This window comes from Sturnus vulgaris, chromosome 1, assembly GCF_052056855.1.
Source record: "Sturnus vulgaris isolate bStuVul1 chromosome 1, bStuVul1.hap1, whole genome shotgun sequence".
Classification (NCBI taxonomy): Eukaryota; Metazoa; Chordata; class Aves; order Passeriformes; family Sturnidae; genus Sturnus; species Sturnus vulgaris.
The window spans coordinates 20,780,514-20,804,477 of record NC_142243.1 but is presented as its reverse complement, the minus strand read 5'-3'; the positions used below and the strand labels follow the sequence as shown (position 1 = coordinate 20,804,477).

The window sequence follows — 23,964 nt, the reverse complement described above, 5'->3', positions numbered from 1 at the left end:
CTGAGGCTTCATCTTACCCTGCACCAGGTACGAGACACATCTGTCTCCTGGTGATATAGCTGGAATAAGTGTGAGCGTTCCATGTGAGTGGTAAAGGGTCTAGCAGAGACAGGAATGTTAATGTAATTGTGCAAAAAATTTCCCCAGGTTTATCAAACACTTTTTAAAACTAACATGTAGTTCAGGATTTAGCAATCATTTTGCCAGCTCTGGAGTTTTGCCTGTATATATTTGTTAATGCTTTCTTCAGTTTTATTTATTTCTGCAGCAATCCGCTAGTATTTAATCATCTCTCTCCTTTTTTTTTTTTTTTTTGGTTTATTTGTTTTTTTTTTGTTTGTTTGTTTTTTGTTTAGTGAAGCAGAGCTTCTCTATTACGATTCTGAATCTCCACACTCAGATCCTTGTGGTAACCCTGGCAACCCTGCTGGCAGGATGGGCTACAGCTCCAGCATCTCTGACTGGGCAAAGTGGAGTCCTTTCCCCCAGCCCTGCAGGCTAAGCTGGAGTGTCACCACTGATGACATGTCACCCTCTCTTTTGGTGTTGAGGGCAATAAGGTGAGATGGTTTAGTTTCTCATCAAGAAAGGTGGCAGGGCTGAACCTAAATATGCTTTTCAGATTTTGTCATTATTGCTCACACTGGAAACTATAGGGCAAGATCGTCTAAATTCTTTTCTAATTCTTTAATTGAGCAAACAGTTCTGTGTTTGCTATAGACAAAGATGTTTTAAAAAGGAAGAAATTTTCTTTCCAATTCTATAGAGTCCACAAGCACTCACTTACTCTTTTATCATAATCCATAACCTATTAACATAATCTATATTACATTCTCCAGTATCATCTATTAAATTATACATCCATAGGACACATGAAATTAGTATGCATCCAAGTCTTAACTGTTCTTTAGATATTTCCCAAGAATCCTTCTTCCTATTTCCTACATGTATACTTGAAAAACTTTAGGAAGGAAATTTTAACTGATAGGCTTAAAATATAGGCTGTCCCTCTCTTGAGAGATGTTGACAGTTGCTGTGGCTTCCCTTCAGAGGGAGCAGGCTACATGGCTCATAGCAGGCTTCATTGTTCAAACTGAACTATTATAAATTTTTAAATCATAAATTCTCTCTGCAGTCCTCTGATTCATATCTTCTCTCCAATAGCTTTCTGTTTTACAGATTGCTTCAGTTTTGTTACTTTTCAGGGCCCTAACTTTAGTGTGTTCATGTTTTTGAGAGGTAATATAATAGTATTTTTAATTTAGATCTGGTATTTCTTGGAAAACCTTCTAGAAGTTTCCAAAACAACTGAGCATTCAGAAGAATAAATGTAGTTTATAGAATATCCTAAACTTTTGAAACAGATCACATTATGTATGTATCTCGCTTTACTCTTCATTAAAATCCCAAGGAATTAAAGTTTGCTTTTAGTTTTAGTCTTCAAAATTCACAATATGAAATACATTGATTTATTGATATTAGTTTAACCAAGCCAGGTATTGGGGGCTTTCTGCAAAATTGAATTGAAACCGATTTATAACAAAAGATTAATGGGTAATTTCTTCTTGATCCATTGTTGGGTGTGGGAAAGGCTGACTTACTGTTCAGATTTCTTCATTGTACAAGCCTAGGAAAAAACTGGAATGAGCAAGGGGCAAGAAAGATTAGACTCAAGGTTATAATTTGAATTAAAGTTGAGAGTGGGACTGGGGCTTGGGTTGGTGGTTTTATACCTTAATCCTCTTAGACCTTGTCCATGTTGGTTTAAGAGCTTTGTGAGTGCTGCTGGTGTAGCAGTATCTGTAGGGTTGTGGATAGGATTCTATGTTTGTTAGATTTGCTCAATATTTGGATTCTACTTATCTTCTACAGTGAGATTTAGGCCTGGGACACACAGGGTCCTACACTTTATGTGCCTGTTGAGCATGAGGTTTTGCCATAATGCTAAAGGTAGGGTTGGTTTTAGGTTAGTTAGGGAAAATTATTGGAGCTAAAGTTAGTTTGTGCATGTGGAGTATGCAAATCATAGAATCAAAGTCACAGAATCATCAAATGGTTTGGGATGGAAGGGACTTTAAAGATCATCTAGTTCCAGCACCCCTGCCAAGGGCAGGGATGCCACCCACTAGACCAGGTTGTTCACAGCCCCATCCAACCTGTCCTTGAACACTTCTGAGGAAAAGGGCACCCCCATCTTCTCAGGGCAACCTCTTCCAATGTTTCACCACCCTCTGAGTAAAGAACTTCTTCCTAATATCTAATCTAAATCCAGTTTAAAACCGTTCCCTTTTGTTCCATCATTACCTGCCCATGTAAGTCTGACAATCTTCCTTATTCTGGAAGGTTTTTTTACAATTTAGCATGAATTCATCCTGTACCAAGGGTCAGCAGGCTGCAGTTCAAGCTGCCTGCACTCAAGGCCCACTAGGAGACTATGCCACCAGTGCCTTTGAAGGGTCCCTTCCAGGAAGGTCTGCAAAGGAGCCTCAGGCAAGAATCCCTTCTCAAGTTTAGGATTAGGCACAATGCTGAAAAGACAGTGCATGGCTCATGGCTGTGTTGGGTCACACGAAGACTAGTCTGACTGAGACATGGTATGGATTCTATCTTTCTGTGAAAGAGCACTTCAGTTCAGTGTTAAGTGCTAGATAAGTGGCTTGGTACTGTTAATGATATTCATACTGAGCACAGACCTAGTTGAGGACTTATGAGAAAATTGCAAAATGGTTTTTATTGCATTCTATTCTGTGACTGTATTCTATTCTATTTTTGGTAGCAGAGGCCAAGTGGAGCTATATCACAGGCAGGGAGAGGACCAGCACATGTTGATTTTATTGCTCAATACCTGAAAGTCCTCACTGTGGATCATAAACACTCTTTTCCAACTATGAAAATCAGTGATGGAAAGCTGCAAGCTGGGACAGCTTCACTGACTAGGCCATGGATTTGGCAAGGTAGAGAAATAAACCAAGAACTTCAGGCACTGCTCTCTCTAATACTTTTTGCCAGCCTTTGTCCTACTGTTAGCAATAATCCTTAATAGTAGTTTAGACACCTTTCCCCTGGCCAAAATCAAACATAACTGGTTTTTCGTTTCACATCAATTGTCAGCCTGTTTTTCAGGTGTTAAATTTCATACAGTAGTAATAAGAAAAAAGTCAGTTCCTGGTGTCTATGGCACTAATCAAACTTCATCTTTAGAGGTAATAGAAGCAAAGGATAAAAAAAACCCCAAACTTCTTGCTCTGCCCCAGTCCTGTTTCTGTGTCCTCTTTCTTCCAAGATCAGGTAGCAAAAGTAATAATTTATCTACATTTATAAATCCAATCAGAACCCTTACTAGTGCTAACCATTATCGAGACAGAGTTAATGGGAACAGAATTTGTTCCCAAACTGCAATTGATTTGAGCATCAAGCTGTATAAATTAGCATGTTTCTGTGACCATGACCCCAAATCAGTCCTAACCCTGAACTTAAAAACAGTCTGGGATACCTCCTGTATGAACGGTTTGTTTTCCTCCAAGCATTAGCGTTTCTCCTTGTTCTGTGGGTCTTGAAGGAGCAATTCAGCTTCTTCTTTTGTAATCACACTCCCAAACCCAAGATTAATTGTAGCAATTTTACCTTTACTGTTAAAGTACAATTCAGATCAAAGCAGTCTCTGCAACTTTAATAAACTCTCAGGCACTGTCATGCTTTAGTCATACTTCTTTTAAAATCCAGGTGGGATTTTTTCTGTTTTATTCACTTTATTCTCAAATACTGCATAAATAGGTCTTTGCTTCATACTATTAAGGAGTACACATATGTGATCTTAGGTGATGTTACATATAGTAGGGCAATAACTTGCCTAGCAACAACAGTAAAATGTAATCAGAGAATGTCTAAACTGTAAAACATCTCACAGTTAGAAACTCCTAGAAACAAAACACTGACAGGGTAAAGAAAGCATAAATGAATAAACACAAAATATTATTGACATTCTAGTATTATGAAATTTGTAATGATGGCACCTAGTAACATTTGTATTGCAGTGTCATGTTTATAATGAAGAGACCTGTCTTTGTGAACCATTGAGCTGACAATTAGTGGATTTGTGACTGCAGTGGGATGTGCATGGCTGCAGTCAGCTCTGCACTCCCTAGTAGTTTAGCCAAAAAGGTAAATCCAGTACAAGGCAGAAAAGGCAAACTTTCATTAGATATCATAAGAAATAAAATCACATTATTGAGAATAATATAGAAAAAATTGATGTAGACCATTTTGTGCTTCATTGCTCCAGTGTGTTTGATTTCCTCGCCAGGCTTTATGGCATGAGCTTTGTTCCAGGGAAAGCATTTTAAGCCTGACTCAATGTGCAGTTTTCCTACTGTTTTTTTGCCTTGGATGTTCAGCTGTTTAGAAACCTTCAACTCTCACTGTTTCAGTAGGAGCATAGGAAAGTTCAGCTGACAGTACTACATCTGTAAAATTGTAGTATTACTGATTCCTACCACAGATTCAGTTTCCCTGACAAAGATGACAGTCATTCCATCTTCAATCATTGGAGTATCAGGACACTTTAGTATTAAGAGAGAAACTCCCTGCAGTATCCTATTTACAGGTAATTTGTCTTCTTAATAGTCTCTTGAAAACTTGATGACAAAATTTGGTAACAGATTGTCATACAGGGCATAATATACAATCTGTAGCTTGCAAGTTTCACAAACATCAAAGTGGGGAGATCCATTATTCTGGTACATCACAAGTTCTTTCAAAACAGCAATGCAAAACACACTGTACCAGATATATCTGTTCTCTGTTTGTAAAAACCTACAGCACATTCAGCCATGGAAAAAAAATGGCAGAACTCTTAGATCTTGTGCGTATCAATGCGCAGGGAGTTCGTCATGAGGTGATAGTTTTGGAACACAAACTGTGATATACAGTCATTGCTTTGAAATGTTAGAGAATAAGTTGGGAGGAAAAATATAAATATCCACTGTCTTGAGGTGCCAGAAGGCATGAAAAATCACCACCTGATAAATCTTGTTGGGTTAAAAAATGAGTTCCTGGCACCTCTAGGACTGAATACACAAGATTACCTGATTTATGGCAGTTATGAAGTTACATGGTGCCACTTGAGAAGCCCAAGGCAGGGAGCTGTTCAGGTGGAAGGATAAATAGTGATTATACCTGATTTCCAATACTGAGGTAGAAGGGAAGAAAAAGTTCCATCAAGCCTCAATCACTCTTTGAGATCTTGCTCTGGAAATATCTTTCTACCAGATACAACAGCATTTGGGCAGCTTCCAGCATCACATCAGGGTGGTCCTTCAATGAAAAAGGAGAAATAGCCAAAAACCAAATACTCAGTGGGAATGTGGATTTTCATGCTGGGAACGAGAGGACATTTTTCTTCTGCAGGAATGAGATGTTTAGATCCTTAGAAAAGAGCAAAAAAATTCTCCAAATGCACAATTGGGCAACTGAACAAGGGAAGAATTAGTTTTTAGATTTTGAGTGTGGGTACATGGGACTGTTAGAGAACTATTTCAGATTTGACCAAATCCTGCTTGTATTGCATTTGAAAATAGTTCTAGTATATAATTGATGGAATAGTATGGAAATGATAGTCAGTGATAGTCAGTGCAAGTAACTTGATTATCAAAATGACAGTGTCCAAAAGGTGAGCACTTCCCTTATTTCCTTTTTGGTTTTTTGTTACTGTTTGCCCACTTCCTTCACATTATTAAGACATCAGTAGCATGAATTAGCAAGTAGATCATCTGTTGGAGATGATCTAGGTGTAGGTGCTCATGCCTTGAGGCAGGGAATGGAGTGGAGGATCTCTGAAAGTATTGTTTTCAGTGGTTAGAAGTGAAGTACAGCTTGGTTCTGCTGAACCTGTCGCTCTCTTTTCAAAACAGACATGCCTGGAGTATCAGCGATTGAGAGGAGAACTGTGTAAGGATTCAGGCTTATTTACCAGAAAGAAACAACATGATAGTCTGCCTGAACTTAGGAACCTGGGTTGTAGGAGATGTGTGTGGCCTAACTCCAATGGGAGTGCTGGAAATTACTCAGTAAGGGAGAACACAATCAATTCTGTTTAGATTCCTAGCTCTAGGTAACAGGACTTGTACTTTTCCTTTTTCCATTTTCCCACCTCCCAGAACTGAGGTACTTTGAGAGCCTTTGACTGGAAATGTGAATCATTTATGCAAAGCTACTGATAATAGCTCTATTTCAAGTTCTTTCTCATCATTAACATTTTCTCTTTCCTTCATTTATTTAATTCTATATTTTTCTTCCTCCCATCAGCAGATTTGCTTTCTTTCCTTCTTTCCTTTTCAATAAAAATATTTACTTCAGAGAACAATAATAGAAATAAAGAAATTGTTACCCCAAATATAAAAAGCTAGTTATGGGTCTTTTTCACTGTAATCCTTCTGTAAAACTTGAAATGTAAAATGTGTTAGCATGGGCCAGTTATTTCGATCTAAGCTTCCCAGATAATAGAAATTTTAGCATTGCAAGATAATTTTTGTAGGCCACCAACAGCATTTTTCTCTCCAGTTCTGCCTTACTGGAATATGCTGAGTGGGTGCCCAAGTCCTGCATGCTGGGCAAAGAACACACACCCACAGCACCCCCTCTCCTAGCTGGGTGGCTGGCCTTACACTGCCTGCTGCTGCTACCACCAAGGACTTCCCCTACAATATCCCCGCCCATGGTGGGCATCAGCCTGCCAGCAAATGTAAGAATAAATAGTTCTGGAGAAATGAGGGCTTCCATCTGATGTCCCTTGTGCTAGATGAAGATGAATGAAGTGAGCTCTGTTTTGCAAAGAGCTGGACAGGCTGAGACTGATCAGAAGCCGTGGGGCAGATGCAGATATGTGTTTTCTTTCACTTTCCTTTCTAAACTCCAAAACTGACTGAACATTTAGGATAAAACCTTGTTTCAACTCTCCATTGGCAGAATAACTCGTGATTTTTAAAATCTGTTACATGTCCACGTAAGAGATCATGTTAATACACGAGTTCAACCAGGAAAAATCTGGACTGTGAATATAAAATTCTACTCCTTGCTAAAGAACTATTTGGGGCCAGAATGATTCTCTGGCAGATCTCCCATTCATGCAGGCTGCATTTAAAGAATGTGAATATGATGAAATCACAGAAAAAAAAAATGAAGTGAATATTGTAGTTGCAAAATGCAGAGTGTATTTTATTAGGCATTATTTCACTGTGTTTTCACAAACAATTTTGTTTTTAAAAATTCTGGCTTATCCTGTCTGTAGTATACACTTAGGTACATTTACTGGTTAGCTGTTATGTATTTTTTTAAACCAAACTAGAGAATTAATTTTTCCTACTAAGTAGGATTAAATTTTCCTTTCAAGAGGAATTAATTTGCTTTGCTCCTTGAAAACACACTGCAGGAACCAGACCTCAGTCAAAACAGAGCTTCATGAAAAATGAAAAACCTCTTTTATTCCTGTAATTTTATGATCAAATTTAGTATTAAACTTTATTAAGCAATGTTTTGCTTTTATAATTTAATACAGTAACAATTTAGACGTATGCTCTACTTCCAGAAGTGGTTAAGAAATCTGCTTGTGCATCTAATAAATACGTCTGGCAGGTAAGAGCCAAAGCTCTCCTTTTTCCATGTACATCTCTGTATAATTGTGCAGTGGACCTTCACAGGAACAACACAGGATTATTGAAGATTTGTCTTGAAAGATTTATCTTATTTTATTAAAACAAGTCATTAGATATATCTCTTTCAGTATCGTAGGTCTTCATTGAGTCAAATAAACCATATTTTGTTTACCACCCTGGAAAGATATAAATGCTAAATACTCTTTAACTTTATTTTATGGGAGTGAATATTATATTCCTCTTTCCAGTGACCTTTTATTGCCTTGTGAATAAAAAAATAATTTACCAGACAGAAATAGCAGCCAGAGGAAGGTGGGATTTATGAGTATGCCAGCTCCACTAAAACCAAAGGATAAACATAGTAGTCTCAGAATAAAAATGGTGAATTATCTAGTGCTCTTGTCTCAGAACTTTAAAATAACTTTTCTCAGGAAATTAGAAGTTTACTTATGTCATCATGGCAGAAGCAAAGGAGTGCAAGCTCTGGGTTTTTTTCTCTCTCTTTTTTTTAAATTTTTTTCATTACTTTTATCCTTTTGAATCTAAGAAAAAAAATATATTCTATTTGTAAGGAATTAGAATGTGAAAGAATTTTCTTTCCAGTCTATAATGCATCATTATATATATGAGCTGCAGAACATTTCTAAATTCTGGACACAGCAGATCTTTATATTATCCCAGCAGTATTAAGCATCCTGTTATTGCAAATAATTGTATAAAGTCTAGAACTTTTCAAAATGAGGCAAAACTCAAGTTTCCATGCTGAAATCTGTTTGCTCTGTAGGATCTCTGCTTTTGAAACAGTCTGTTTTAAGAATTAAAATGGAAAGTTGTTTTTTTTCCCAGAGATCAGCTCTCAAAACTTTGTTTCACGGTACCCAGAAATATTATTGAGGTGGCATCATGCTGAATTCCTTGCTGAAATCCAATAGTTCTTCTACACTTTAAAAATCAGTTAATCTTCTCAAAAATATATGGTTAGTCTAGTTCAGTAATCTCACTTTGCATTTTTGCATTTTAACTCACTACCTATTTATAGTTTTAATCTGATTTTTCTTTAATTTGAAATTCTTACTGAAGTCTTGTACACAGACAGGTCAGACTCACAGGTATAAAACTCATTTTGTAATGTCAAACCTTTCCTCTTTTCTTAAATGAAAGACACTTGCAAATATCAGTTTCATTATTTTTAATGCATCTACATTAACAAATCAGTAAAAACACTTGGCATTAACTTCTGGGATTGGAAACAACTTGTTTTCCCAGCACAGTTACATTTTGCACTTTGATTCTCTTTCCTGTTGGTATTCAGTAGCTTCCAATTCTCTATCCCGTGCCATCCTTTGGAGAGGAAGAAAGATGGGGGGCAGCAAGGCATCCCTTTGCAAGGTGCAGCACATCCCCCTGTCACAGCTAAAGGTGGGATGTGAGGGAAAGAGTGAAAGGAGGGGGAGAAAAGAATCCGTGCAAATTTGAGGAAAATAAATGTTTTCTGTGGACTCAGGAGAATAACAGGCAGTAGAGTAGGGTCTGGCTACATTAGATCAGGGCAGGAAGCAGTGGTCAAGTCCTTTGTTAAATGGGGCTCAGGATGAACTGCTGTATAAGGATGGGATGGCTGCTTTCCCCCAGGAAGTGAATGGTTGGAAGGGAAGCACACAGCAAAGCACTCTTTGCACCTTGCACATTCCCTGTTACATTTCACTCTCCAGGTTCCGTCTGTCTGCTGTGGAAGCATTTGGGATGGAATACAGGGATATTGCACGCCAATATGGTGAGCCAGGTGAGGACTTTTACCCCTTTTTCTAAGGTTCCTAGCTTATTTTGATTTCATTCTTATTTAAATTTTGTTCCTTATTTCATGTTTCAGATAGCTTTTCATATTACCATCAAAGTAACGCTTACTTTTAAAATGTCATAATTGCATGTATTTCCTAAGCAACGTGTTCCTCTGTTAAAAAAAAAAAAAAAAAAAAAGCTTGTTCTTAGTTATCTGTAGTCTGGAGGGAGTCCTTATCCATAGCTGGGTGGGGAAAGCAGCGAGCAAAGTTGCTGCAGTGGGTGATCCTCATTCCCTGATAATTTCAAGGCAGCTAGAAGGGACTCCCACTGCTGTCTCCTTGGTGGAAGACTGAAGGGAAAGAGCAGCTTTGCATATTGCCTCTCCCCAAACCAGGCACATGCACCTTTGAGCTCTATGCAGAATTTTCTGGCTTTTCAGCTGCACAAAATAACGAAGTCAAAACCTGAAGTGAATTATGATTTGTCTTTTTGTTCATAAAAAGAAATGAGTATTCTACTGCCCTAAGATTTCATGGATTTCTATGCTAAATTAATAAAAAAAATTGTGAAGAAAATGTCCATTTTGTGCCTGTAATAGAATTTTCTTGCATCAGCAGCACCTCTGTCTGTTCCATGTAGGTGACAGGCTGACAAATGGAAAGATTATTTCTGTTCCTTCTTTCATTTGAGAGTCATAAATCTGAAAAATGCGGAATAGATTTTTTTCATGCATCTTATAAGATTTTATAGGGAGATCCAAGATGGCAGACAGGGCACAGCTCCAGAATATAAATTAAGATTTGTACCACAAGCAGTCACTCAACCTGATTTGACAGTATCTTTGTCAGATCAATATACAATGCTTTGTTGAACTAGTGGAGTAAGTGGATATGTCTGATAAAATAAACATTGTGTTGTCCATGCCATTGACATGAATGCTTATTTAATAAGATGGTTTTGATTCAAAGTCAATTTTCGTATTTATACTATTGCAAATCCTGCAGAAGCAGTTATGTCAGTCATGTGTATGACTTCATATTCCTTAGAGATGCAGATCTGCTCAGCTTTGTCTTGATGTTTGTGCTACTGTAATGATAGCAAATACTGTGATAATTTATATTCACCCTGCATAGGCAGACATGAAGCTTTATTCTTTCTCAGTGGTGATACAAAGATCAAGCAAAGTGGATGTTGAGTTATTGGTCAGCTCAGGAGCTCTTTGTCACAAGGCATTTCACTCTGTACTGCTCTGGATCCAGCTGACTTGGGGGCAGTAATTACACCATGGACCTACACTTCCACAGGATTTTTTGTCTTGGTTTTTGATGCTGCAGTTCCAGTAGAAAATTTTTCTCAGGCACACAGCTACTGTATTTTAAGAAAAGTATATATCCTTCAGATCTTATAGGTTCACATATCTGTGGCAATTCAAATGCAGTGGATTAAGTTGTATTTCTGCTTGTGAGCAGCTAGAGCCAGGGAAAATGTCACCCTTGGCCACAATCATATAGTCTTCACAGGACATTGGTGTCAGTAGAAACTGACTCTTACATCAATGACACAATTAGATTGCAAAATCCTTACTCAACCTGAAATGACATACCTCATATATAATTTTTTTATCTGTTCTGTTGACATCCTGAACCAAATTTGAATGATAAGCCTTTGCATTCATTCTATCCTTTTCTTCTCCTTTTCTTCTTTTTATCCCTATACATTTAAACAAGCACAGGTGCTCTTTTGTCAATTGATAAATGCAGATTATATAGTCAGAGGGCACTTTAATATAACCTTTTAGTGCATGAAAGGACATATTACAATAAGAATTTACAGTCATCTGATTACCCCAAGAAAATCCTTTTGTTCATGCTGTAAAAATGAAAGCCTGGTGGTGGCAGGCTCTGTTCTTTAACTGTGCCAACTTCTTCATCACTATAAACTCTTCTTATTTCTGGTAGTGTAAGAGATACTAGTTGCTGCCTGAGCATGAGTGACTCCAATATTTTTTGTATGGAATTTCTCTAATGGACAATTAAAATTTTTTTAGTAGATGCAACAGGACTGATATGTCTTTCTCACAGTTACTGCTTCCACAGAGCCAGGCATATCCCTTTCTACCTCAAATATCCTGAAACCTTTACCTTTCCTTCTTTTCATCTTCACAGGCAACAAAAATTGCCTTTTATGAGGGATCTATATAAAGACTGACCCCTCACGTCCAAAGCTTTGAGCAGGATTCAGGGTTTGTGCTTAAGTTTTGCACACAGAGCGAGCCACAATGTGTTTGAAAATATAAAACTATAAAATAACTGTTTTAACTTGAATGTAGAATATCTGTTTCAGTATGGCTCCCTGGTCTTCTTTAATATATGAAAGAGCAGCCTAAAGCAGAGAGGGCAAGCCTGGGTGAGTGGGCTGGTGTCTTCAAATGTGATGAGTGGGAGGTACAAAACTCCCTGTGCACCTCCCCTCTGCCTCCTACTCCCTGCGTTCAACATCCATCTGCAGATGGAGTAAAACAGGGAAGAAGCAAAGAGGTCGTTCTGTTCCTCCTCCATAGTGTGGCCGCCTTCATAGGATGATTCAGGAAATTATCCTTTTTCATGCATTCCACCCTCTGGCAGGCATCTTTCCTATGGAGGATGTCAGCAGCATTTCTACCTCCAGGAGGAAGAAGATAAAAATTGTAAATAACATTTTAGAGTTAACTATTTTTGGCTATGTTGCATAGGCTGCAAGTCCTATTTTCTCCTTCAGGAATTTGTTTTGTGTGATCTGACTAAGGCAAGTCAGGGAAAGAACACAAAAGACACAAAAGACCAGTGATTTGGGGCCATAAAACAGATTTGTTTGAGCTTGATGTGAACTGTAGACTGTGCTTAATTTTGTAGTCTACATATAGCCTCTGAACTGCTTCTCTGGGCTGTCAGGGTCTTAGTTTAGAAGGAAGAATATGGTAAACAATAATGGGCAAGAATATCTTAGAAAGCTTTCATTCATTCACAACAATTTTTAACAGAGCACTTCACTCTACTTCTGTTTACAAAACTAAAAACAGCACTAAGGAGTTTTCCTCCTCCACCAAAGGGAATGTGAAGAGAGCAGCTCCTGTCACTTGATGCTTCCTCTTGAGGCTCCAGCTTTCGTAGATAATGCTAAACAACTTAGCACAAGCCCAAATGTCAGGGACAAAGACTACTATATTAAAAAAACACACCTCCAGAAATAGAAATTCTGAAAAATTCTTGAGGTTTGGAGCAGATGATCTAATACTCAGTGCTGAAGCACAAAACCACTAATGAAAAGATAAACAGGATGATCTCAAGAAAGGATGGGAAAAGAGAATGGCATATTCAAAACAAAACAAAACAAAGGAAGGATTTTTTAATTTTTTTTTTAATGCTCTGTATGTAAACTGCTAAACTCATTGGCACACAATATTACTTTTTACAAGAGTATGTAGTGGTAGGATAAGGGATAGTGACTTTAAAGAGGGTAGGTTAGGATGAGATTTTAGGAAGATGTACTTTACTGGTGGGGGTGATGAGACACTGTAATAGGTTGACCAGAGAAGCTGTGGATGTGTGCAAGTGTTCAAGGCCGAGTTGGATGGGGCTCTGAGCAACCTGGTCTTGTGGAAGGTGTCCCTGCCCAGGACAGGAGTGTTGGAACTAGATGATCTTTAGGGTCCCTTCCAACCCAAACTTTTCTTTGATCCCATGGTTGTGGAGACCAAAAGCTGACGCCAATGAGACAAATTCTTGTAAGTACCTTTCACAGAGCACTCCTGAGCACAGAGGTGTCTGTGATATTTGTGATAAAGCTGTAGGCTGGTAGAGAAGTTCAGAAAATATCACTCACTTCTTTTCTTTTTTAAACTTTCCCTGAATCATCCACTGCACATCTCTGTCAAAGACAGGACATTTATCTAGATGGACCTTGGGACTGACCTAGTACAGCTAGTCAGATGTTGTTCCTATTACTGATATATTTACCATCCTGATGTATGATCAGCTCTGTAGTTCTGATGTCACAGTCCAAGAATGAAACTGAAAATTTGAAGACTGCAAGAATTTTTTTTAGTATTAGAAAACAAGTAAAATACTAAGGCACCCTCTTTATTCCCGTTAACAAGGGCAGGGCTAAGGAACAGTTTGCTTATAGTCCAAAAGTATCTAACTGAGAAAGGCCAAACCCTTCAACAGAAAGAAGTCATGCATGATGGTAGGATTCATCTGGCTAAATATAGATGACTGTGCCTGAGCTGGTCCATCTAGAAGCTCTGTGTGTCAATACAGATCTAAGCAATACTCTCAGTAGATTGTAAAGCACAATTCATCTCAGTCTAAAGGAGATGTCTAAAACAGGTTAGATGAATCACTCCCTTAAAGTTTCTATTTGTTCTACTGTCTGTGAAAGGCACCTAGTGTGACTGGCACAGTAGCAGACCACTACTGAAGTTGCTCAAAGTTGGTTAAGTTTTACTCCTAATGTCTGTGAATTGATTGGTGGAGATTATGAAGAGTAGTATAGTATTGCTCAGTGTGATTAGCAACTGGAATACATTATGAAGGACTGAGATGCTTTTTCTTTCAAAAGACTTTTAAAAAATAAAGCTATACTTTATTTCCTAGAAAATACACTCTAGAAATCTGGCTTTTGGCGTTGTGCCAGAGGACTTCTCTGACCTGTGTTGTACAGAAAGTCAGACTATCAAATCATAATGATTCCTCCTAGTCTTAAAAATCTGTGCTTTCAATCACTGCTAATAAAGAGTGGCATGTTTTCAATTCCTTTCTAAGTGGGTCTTGATCAATACAGATGTGCCATTTACCTGCAGGGTTTTCCCCACAATTGTTTGCTGCTGCTGCTGCTGTGTTGGTGTCAAAGGATGTAATGTTACAAACCAGCTGATGAGTCTCAGGCATTCTGACGTTTTCTTATCGACACCAAGGGGCAGATTTAGCACTGGCTCAGAGAGTGGTAGACTTCTCCCTAAGCTCCATGCTGTGCAGCCAGAAGTGAAGCTGCAGTGTACCACAGCCTTGTCTACCAATATCATGGCAACATCCAGTCCCATGTAGCCAAGTTTATTCTTGTATCATTTAGTATGCAGTGAAAATGGCTGAATTTAAAGCTGGCAGTTTAAGAGGGTCTTTCCCTACTCAGTCTTTTGTGTCACTGACAGGTTTATCTGTAGTACAGGATGCCTTTATATCCATCAATGTCAGACAGAAAGAAAAGATAATGGTGTGAACATGGCTATGGCATGAGCGTGCTCTATGCTGCCCTTGTTTTCATTAAGTACAATGCCAAGCAAACACATTAATTAATCTTAGTCTTCACAAATACAGTTTTATTTTGTATTGCTGGCATTTATGATGACTAACTAGGACTTGCACACAGTAGCTGTGTTCCTGGGGTAGCTGGTGTGAAATCATGTTGTGAGTCAATACAGCATCAAGACCACTTTTGACTAGCCTGAATACTTTACCAACTAAGAATTTCTCTACTAGTTTTGTCAAATCTATGGCATGCATTATATAGTTCTGATACTGTCTCTTCGTTATTATTGCTGTTATAAGAAATTCTGCACGTTTAGTGTTCAAAAAAGTTTGATCAAGGATGGCATGGGGGAAGGGGATGTTGAAGAATATTATAACACCAGAACAATCTGTTTTTCATGGGCTGAATAGTGATCAGTATCACTGGTAATAATCACTGTTGTCCCATCTGATTTGTTTTCATCTCACAAATGAGCACAGCAGGAAAAGCTATACCTGAAAGGCTTCAATTCGTGGTTCCTAAAGCTGGATCTTCAGTTGCAGGTGCTCAGACATCTCTAAGGTACTATCAGCAAGCCCAGTCATAAATCACAGAGACTTGCTGTTTACCACTATGACTGATCTCCAAAAACAGGATCAATGCAGCTCATTCCTGAAACCTGAAAACAAGTGTATATATATAAGAGAAAGTGTTGAGAAAGACAATTTTATAAAGAAGGTCAAACTTTAATTCACCTTGGTTCCCAGAAACATTTCTTTAAGCCTCCTGATGAGAATAACTTCACAGCCTGTGTGGATTGCATTACGCCTACTCTTAAACTGAGTCCTTTAAAGATAGTTACTGACTCATTTTTATCCTAAAAATCTTTACTGTGGTGACATTCCTTCTTATCCAATAAGGTAAATGCAGATGAATTAAATGTAGTTTTCAATGGTATTTTTGCTGCTAGGATGCTCACACCAGGTTTTGCCCCAATTTGGGGCAATGGAGGAGAATTTTTTGCACTTTTCCAGGAGAGGCTTGGAGAAGAGGGAGCCCTTTGAGGCAGTGATGCATGGAGCAGTCTATATCTGCTAGCACAGGGAGCTGCCTTGTTGTGGGGAGAAGACAAAATCAAAGCTTCTGCCAATGTAATTCCTTTCTCCTCGCACAAAGTAAAGTCATTACTCTGCAGAGAAAGATCGTTCTCCCTCTCACAATCTGGTCGTTAACTCCAGCATCCAGTACTGAGGCACAGGAGGAATTTTCACAGCCTTTGGCTTCTCTTTGCTGTATGCCAGCTGAACCACAATTTGTTCCTTCCTGAATACATCCTGCAACTGAAGAAGCAGACTGTGCAATCAGCATACTCATGTAAGGTGAGTTTAAAGATCCTTCCAGCCCACTACCCTGTCTCTGAGAGTGGACAGCAGCAGATGTTCTGGGAACAAGTAAGGTTAAGGCAAGCTACAGTGACACTTTCATGGTGACTTTGCCCTGATTCCAGGGTTTTGTGCTTCACACATTTTCACAGCTAGAGCCAAATTCTGCCCAACATTTTCTTCAGAAAACTTGCAAACAATACTGTATGTTTTTCTCCCTGCAGTTGATCCTCAAGACAGTGATTCCACCATAAATCCAAACAAATTCATCTGTTGCATTACATTCTCCACCAGTTGCAACAGAACAAGGCTTGTTCCTGGCAGGTTGCCTCTTTTTCCCTGGCACAGCTTGAAGCAGGAATCTCAATAAATGGGTAGGCAAACCCTTTTCTCTGACAGAACTCACCAACAGCATATTTATATAACTCTGCTGACTTTCCTGGAGCTAGACTACATTTTCAGTGGACTGTGTTATGTTTAAGAGCTGAGGTAGAATGAAACCTTTTGCACCTGTGACAGTTTCAGAGTAGAGCTGTGCAGGCATGGCTGGGTAGGTGGGCAAAGAAAACACTCACACCATATCCTGGTGCCAATTTGAGCATTCAGCAGTCTTCTGTAGCCAACAGAAGAAGGCATATACCTCAGTGCTACAATTATCCCAGAGAGATCAGCAGCCTTGTCTAGATGCTAAATTTGGAATAAATGAAGAACCTTCCCATTACTCTAACATTTTCCAGTTACAAATTTAGTCTTAAAAATAAGACTAAGTGACTAGGTCTCTGACAATCTGTAGTGGCCCAGCATCTTGCCCTGTAGCAGTTTCAAGTCTGACAACAACAACAGAACTTTTAGGAATGAAAGCTGTGACTGATTTTCTAGTTAACTTAATTTATTGTAATTAGCTTTATTTAATTATACATACAGCTGTTCTGCACCCTCAACATAGCCCAGGGGACTGTTTAAAGTGCTTAAGTCTAAATGTCATGTTTTAGCACAGTATAGAGCACAGTATTGTTCTTCTCAGGATCTGGTGGGAAGGAAGGGCATCCAGCAGCCCATGTTTCTTTCCTTTCACTTTCTCCATACTCTCTCAGCACATTCTCCTCCCTCATTCCTTTTCTTTTCTCTCAAGGAAGAGATGTCTGCTCCTCTGCTATACCTGACCTGCACTTGCTTGGTGCACTGAAGGGTTGTGGAGCTCACCACTTCTGCCCCTCTGTGGGGCACACGCTTGCTGTCCTTAGTGAGTCTCACCTTGTCTTGCCAGGTGAGGAATTTGGCTCAATGACAATCTTAACCTTGAATTTTCTGCTGCCATTACACCACTGGGCTATAGAGATGTTCCTTTTTCCTTATCACAGATAAACCGTGGAAATATTTATGATATTGAATCACGTGTTACAAGTCTCATGAGAAGACCTTTAACATAAAGCATCATAAGGACTTTTTTGACCCTGTTCACAAAGTATTCCTATGCCCCTAGAAGTGTTCAATAAATTCTTTTTCTAAATCACCTTAGCAAAAGAGGCAGCCCAATTTCAGCAAATCAAGCATTTACTCATGTAAACAATCAGCTGGATTCTTCCACAAGGTTTGTATTGTTTACTGAAAGTAGTAATGACGATAGTTGAGATAAATAGAAATTTTAATCTGTTTTTCTGTGAGATGAGACTATGCAAGGTCACCTTCACTGCAGCTCAGATACTTGTGTGTGCACACTCACAACACAGATAACTAGAGCTGTCCAATTTTGTTTGTATTGTCATTCCACTTAAAAGAATTCATTTTCATTTTTTCCCCCTTATTAATCCAACAGGATTTTATATCCTTATCTTTATCAGCTGCTTCATGTTTTGTCAAACTTTTGAAAGCAAAATGTAGAAGGTGCTGGAGCCTCTTGGGGATAATTACTCTTCAACTAATTTGAAGCAGTAATGATGATATTCTAGATTTTTATGGAGCAAATGTTTTATGTTTTATTAATTGCACATGTTCTTTCCTTTGGTATTTTTCCTGATGTCTAATAGCCTTCCAGGTTTACTGTCTAAACCACTCCTGTGCTGTACATCTTGTACCCCAAAAGATGGGCTTTATGATAGCACTCTAAAGTCCAGATGCTGCCCTTTGGAGAAGGAAAGTATTTATGAAGAAAACAGTCAGAAGCATGTTCAGTTCTTGTGATGGGAAATTCCGGCAGATTGTGCCCTTTCACAGGCTCAATGTATAGAATCTGTTTGTCTAACACAATCACAGCTTGTACAACAATTTTTCAGAAAGTCTAACAGGTATAATCAACAAAAATTCCTATACCTTTTCTCCACACCCATCTTCCTCTTCCTCCCCCCTTTCATTAATCTCCTTCTCACTGCCAAGAGCATGAGAGTTTTAACCAAACAATTGGGAAATATTCTTTTTTGTTGGAAACATCACATCAAAGGCTTGAGGCAGAGAGGGTGAGCTGATGGTGAGCTGAGTGGGATCCTGGTGGCTGTCTTGGGGTAGTGAAGGGTGGCCCTGGGGCAGAGCTGGTGTCTCCCTGGGAAGGAAGCTGTCCCAAAATCCTGCAAATCCTTATAGGATTTTGCAGATAAAGACTGGGCACTGTCTAAGGGGGGAACACCTAAATTTGACTATAAATTCTTAGAGATTTTTGTAAAAGTCATTGAACATCTGAACATGTTTTGAACAAGAAAGCACTTGAATCTGTCTTTCCAAGCCATCAAACCAATATTCAGAGGGGAACTTCACCCATTGCAAAACTTAGAATATGTCAGCAACTTTGGCTATGACACCACTCCTATAGTTTAGGGAAACACCATGGAAGTGATGGGAATAAAGCTCAGAGCCTATAGATTCCATGTGATGTTTCAAGATGTTTCTGGTGGTGCACAAACAAGGGGGGGGTTTGTGACTATTTTGTCTTTTCAGTACTACTGGTTGGTGGGGTTGGGAACCTCAAGCTGTAGCTTCTTAGGCAAACTAAGGCATATTTAGAGTGTAGGTAAAATTGTGCTCTCCTAATGAAGTGTTGGTTGTTTCTTGTGTACCTTGCAGAAAAAACCCATAGCTCTGCACAACAGATGGAGGGCCAGTTGCCCTGCTGTGCCCCCATGAGTCTCTGTTTTGCAAACAAACAAAACAGAGGCAGATACATTCCTGACCTCTAATCAAAACACTTTTCTACTATTTAGGGAGGTTGAGGATGCAGGTGATGCTATTGTCCATGAGTTTGGTTGGTGTTTTGTCAAAGACAAGAGTCCTGGAGTTAAACAGGACCACCCTTAGCTTCCAGAGGGTTTCTGGCACAGACGTTTTTGGTGGGAATCTGTGACTGTTGTGATGATGCATGAATATTTATGGGCTTCTTACTTTAGGGATATCTTTGTGCAATTCCTTCTTTAAAAAGCTGTTGAAGATTGCTTTTATTTCTGACAATTAAATGTGGGTTATTTTTGTCTCCCTTTGCTACCCATAGAAAACCAGAGGTTTGTGGAGCTTAAAGCGTGGTGTGTGTCTCACAAGGTAGTGTTAAACACTGTGCTCCTCTTCCATGGCTCTCAAAGCCCCCACTAAACCTCTCAGGGTTCTTGTCATCATTTTCGTATGTGAAACACAGAGGAGTCTTTAATTGCAGGTATTGCTGAGAAATTAACTGGCAATCTGAAGATGGCTCCCAGAAAGGCCTTGACCACCTCCTGTAAAAGGCAAAATGAAAAAATTGAAAGAACAGTTAACGTTTCACAGGAGTTAGAACCCTCTTCCTCCAAGTGAAATAATTCAAACACGGTGAGACAAGTCCTGTCCCCCTTGCTTTAGCCAGAGTTGTTCTGGACCCTCACATGTACTGTTTTCTCGGTGTCTGCACCAACTCTCAGTGGAGGATCTCCTCCTTTTCAATGTTCTTAAACATTCAAGTGTCCAGGACTGTGGCAAGAGAAGTCCAGAGTCACAAACAAAAACAGGAGAGAAATATTTCACTGAAAGTAAGAGCAGCTTGTTAGCATGTATTAACTCCCACTTGTAAATTTACATCTGGTATTTGACTGTCACCTTGCTCTCCTGGACACCACTTTTGTATTTATTCACCATATGACATCTTCTGGTACTTTAAGAGTAAGGATCAAATTCACAAAGGAGATGAGGGGAGGGGTGCTGATACAAGACATGGCTGCTATTGCCCAAAGATATCAGGATCCAACAGTGCAATTCCCAGAGCAAACTGGAGGTTAGGATTGAAGTCATGATGCCCCGCATATCCAGGTGGTTGCTAGGGAGTTATGCAGAAATGCTGAGAGAGCTGCTTTGGGATTTACAGTCCAGGAGCCCTCCCTGAACTGTTTCCCATTGGACATATGCAACTGTCTCAGTATTCTCTTGGGAAAGATGATGGTAAGGGAAGAAGAGGTGTGAGAGGTGGCCCAGACTTATTACCCATAATGATTCAGTGCACCTAACCAGGCTGTACAACACTAGAGCTAATTTTGGATTTTTAATTTAAGTTTTGGAATCATGTCTTCCATATATTTACTGAGGATTCTCAATGCTTCCAAAACTGGTGGAAAAAAAGCATAAACAACACAATCCTCAACCCCCCATAACCTCAACCCAAACAGCAAGGTAACAGCAATGTTCCTTGGTATATTTTCATATTTCCTGTTACTCTAGATAAAAGTGAAGTTAGAAAAAAATTAGTTATATAATTTCGCTACATTCTTTCAAACTTACATACCTAAATCTGTGTTGGCTTCCTGTAACACTAAAAAATGCAAATACGTTTTAAAATCACAAAATAGGCAGATACTGAAGGAAAACTCTAGACCCAATGCACAAGTATCTAGTGACTGTTTTCTTTTAGTGGACTTTACAAAACCTGTTGGGCAAACACAATCCTAACTAAATAATGCTGATTCTACTTCTTCTCAAGAAGAAATAATTGAGAAGAATCAAATGATAAATTAAATGAATGGTGCCCCATCAAAGCAAATGGTGATAAATAGAAACACCTTAGTGTTGCCAGCACTCACACTAATGTGAACTGGTCAGTAGAATTTATAATTATTTTTTTTACCTTTTGCAGGCTGGTTCTTTGTGCTGAATCTGATGTAAGGTGATAAATTAGAAAGAGGGAGGTTGTCTAATGAGCAAGTAGGCAGCAATATATCAAAAAACCCCAAACAAATCTAGGCTTCTACCAATGTTTGGGGGTTTTTTGGTATTCCTTTTAGGAGAGAAAAGCATACTCATTCTGAAGCTGCAGCCAAAAACATATAAATATTTTGTATGATTTTCCATATAGGTGCATGGAAGGCTCACATATACATGTGTCATCTTCCAATATGTGTAAAAGTCTGCAAGACTTGGAGGACAATCTCTACTCATGATGACTGGAAGAGTTTGAAGTTACTTGCCTATGAGTGTTTAAACATGCAACAATACATCTGCATTTCTGAAAGTGAAGCACTTCATGCTGTAGAAATATAAGTCACTTAAGTCAATGGGGAAATGCTCATTTAATTCTGTGAATATTTAATCAAATGCATAATTTTCTTACTTTTGAGGTTGGATGTAGTTCCTCTAAGGAATATATTTAATCACAGGCAAAGCACCCATTTAAGTGTCTTCATTATTTCATTCAAAAAGAGTTAATGAATAAAGAAGAAAACTTATATTTTTGTACTAAAAAGGCTCAGAAATGTTGAAAATTTAAGCCATAAAAATAAAGGAAATCAAAATGTTGAGAATTCTCATGAAGCAATAACATGGGTGAAATTGTCATTTCTATACTTTCAAATATTTAATTTTGCTTCCAACTTCTTCGTTTTAAGTAACTTAAATGTCAGTATAGAAGAAATTTTGAACTAAAAATCCAACATGTTCTTTTCCTAGAATAGTAACATTGGAAGTTTTGTGCTGTTTATGTAAATATTCTTTTCTTTTATTAGGTTAAAATATAGACCTTTTCCCAGATTTTGCTTTAAACATTTTTCAGCAAGAAAGCTCTTTATCAATAAATTAACTACTTATTCTGTAGCAAATTCCCCACAGCCAGGAAAACTAGCAGCATTTTCCCCTTCTTCTTCCTATTCATGGATGAATTTACTAAAAGTGTCTCTAATGTTGAATGATGTATCAGAAACAAATCGGGGCATAATTTACTCTGCTGGTTATCTGCTGAAGACAACCTGATGAAGATGATGGTTTACCTCTGTGCTTTCAGCTCAGCATTTTGCTCACTATCAGAAAGAGATAAACCCAAAGTTCAGTATCTGGTGCTTTTTTCCCAGGGTCTGTGAATATCTACATGAAAATCATTAAAAGCAGGAAAAAATATTAAAGTCTGACTCCCTGTGCTAGTAATTCTGCTCTTTGGTAAAGCCTGTCTTTGCTCTTTCAATTTAGTGTTTAGTTTTGTTGTTTCTTGATGGTGTTGCAATATTTTCCTGGTTTTTTTCCTCTGTTTGGGTATTGTGGAAGAACCTATCTTTTTTCTTTATTTTCAGTCTCATCTTAGAGGACATATATGCCAAACAATCTTCCTCAAGCTGACTGCAAGGTTTGTCTCTGCCATCCCCTCAGCCCAGTACAAGGGCACTTGGTAGTATCTGAGGGCATTTCTGGCAGAGAGTGTGCAGCAGGCAGCTGTGCAGGTAAACTTATGATGAAAACTTCAGAGGAATGGAAGATAACCTCCTGTGGCTGCAATGTACCTTCTTCCCATATCTCACAGACTAAAAATAGGCTTTTGTGTTTGTCTACAATTTGTATTTTTATTTTCTGTGGGTTTTCTATTAATAATGGACAATAAACTAATTAAAAAAAAAAAAGCCTCTCTGTGTGCTTTGGCTCCCTCATAGCTGAGTTAGCAACTCTGGCTACATGCTGAGATGACTGGTAGAGCTGCAGGCCCTTACTGCCAAGGTCTGCATTATATTTTTTGCATCACTAGCTGTGAGCAGCTTTTCCTTCTTCTTTGAGATCTTCTAGGTAATAGTCTTGTTATTCCAAACTCATGGAAAGGGAAGAAATTCAAATAGTCACCAGATGATAGCCTCAGTGAATCCTGCATTTAAAGAAATTCTATTTTTTTTTCTTTTCAATTAAAAAAAAAACCTTAAAAATTTCTTTAAAACTTTAGTTACTGTATCCTAATTTCACTTTTACCTCTCGCCTCACATTTTGTGCTTCTCCTCAGTTACCACAGGTACTGAGAGCTTTGCAGGAACCCTGCGACTTTGAGAAATACTGCCATTTTATCCACAATAGCCCGAGTCTCATACATTAACAGTATACTCCTTCAAAATTGCTTTAAACTCCCCTGATTTATTCGTGGTCATACAGCAAATCTTTGGAAAAGCAGAGACATAAACCTGGAGCATTTGGTAACATTGTGAACAGCTGAGTGCAGCTCATTGCCTGGCTAATTGACTTTAGATCTTAAAGATCAGCAACTCTTGTAAGGCTTTTTCTGGTTTTAGGAGGAGAGGGACCAAGAATATGGACTTATTCATGTCTGGAAGGGGAATATCCTACACTTTGGATAGCATGAGGGAGCAGCCTACCCCAAAGCAAGGACTGGGGAACACCCATGGAGTGCAATCATAAATTTGTTTTTGCCATTGTGATACTGCAGTGTTAGATACAGAGGGTTTGAAAGCTAAACACTAAATGTTTTTCAGTTTCTGAGGGAAATAAAGCAACCTATAAATGATGCAAGATTGTATATTAATCACTCTCCCCCATTTCAAATGTCTTCCTTATACTTGCAGTTTGCCCTATGTAAATCTAGCTTATTCACATGGTTCTCATTAGCATTTCATGTCTTCAAGAATCCGCACATGAAATTATTTCCTTTTCTCCAGCTGTACCAGAGCAAAAGCTTGCATTCA

The 23,964-nt window shown here is 38.6% G+C and overlaps 1 long non-coding RNA gene across 1 annotated transcript; it reads left to right on the top strand.

Annotated features, from left to right (window-relative positions):
* Positions 1 to 367: 367 nt before the first annotated feature.
* LOC148225105 (uncharacterized) lies at positions 368 to 22,872 on the top strand. The gene is made up of 3 exons (XR_015798870.1): positions 368 to 560; positions 9,362 to 9,432; positions 22,579 to 22,872. It is a non-coding gene; the product is annotated as an uncharacterized LOC148225105 (long non-coding RNA).
* The last annotated feature ends 1,092 nt before the right edge of the window (positions 22,873 to 23,964 follow it).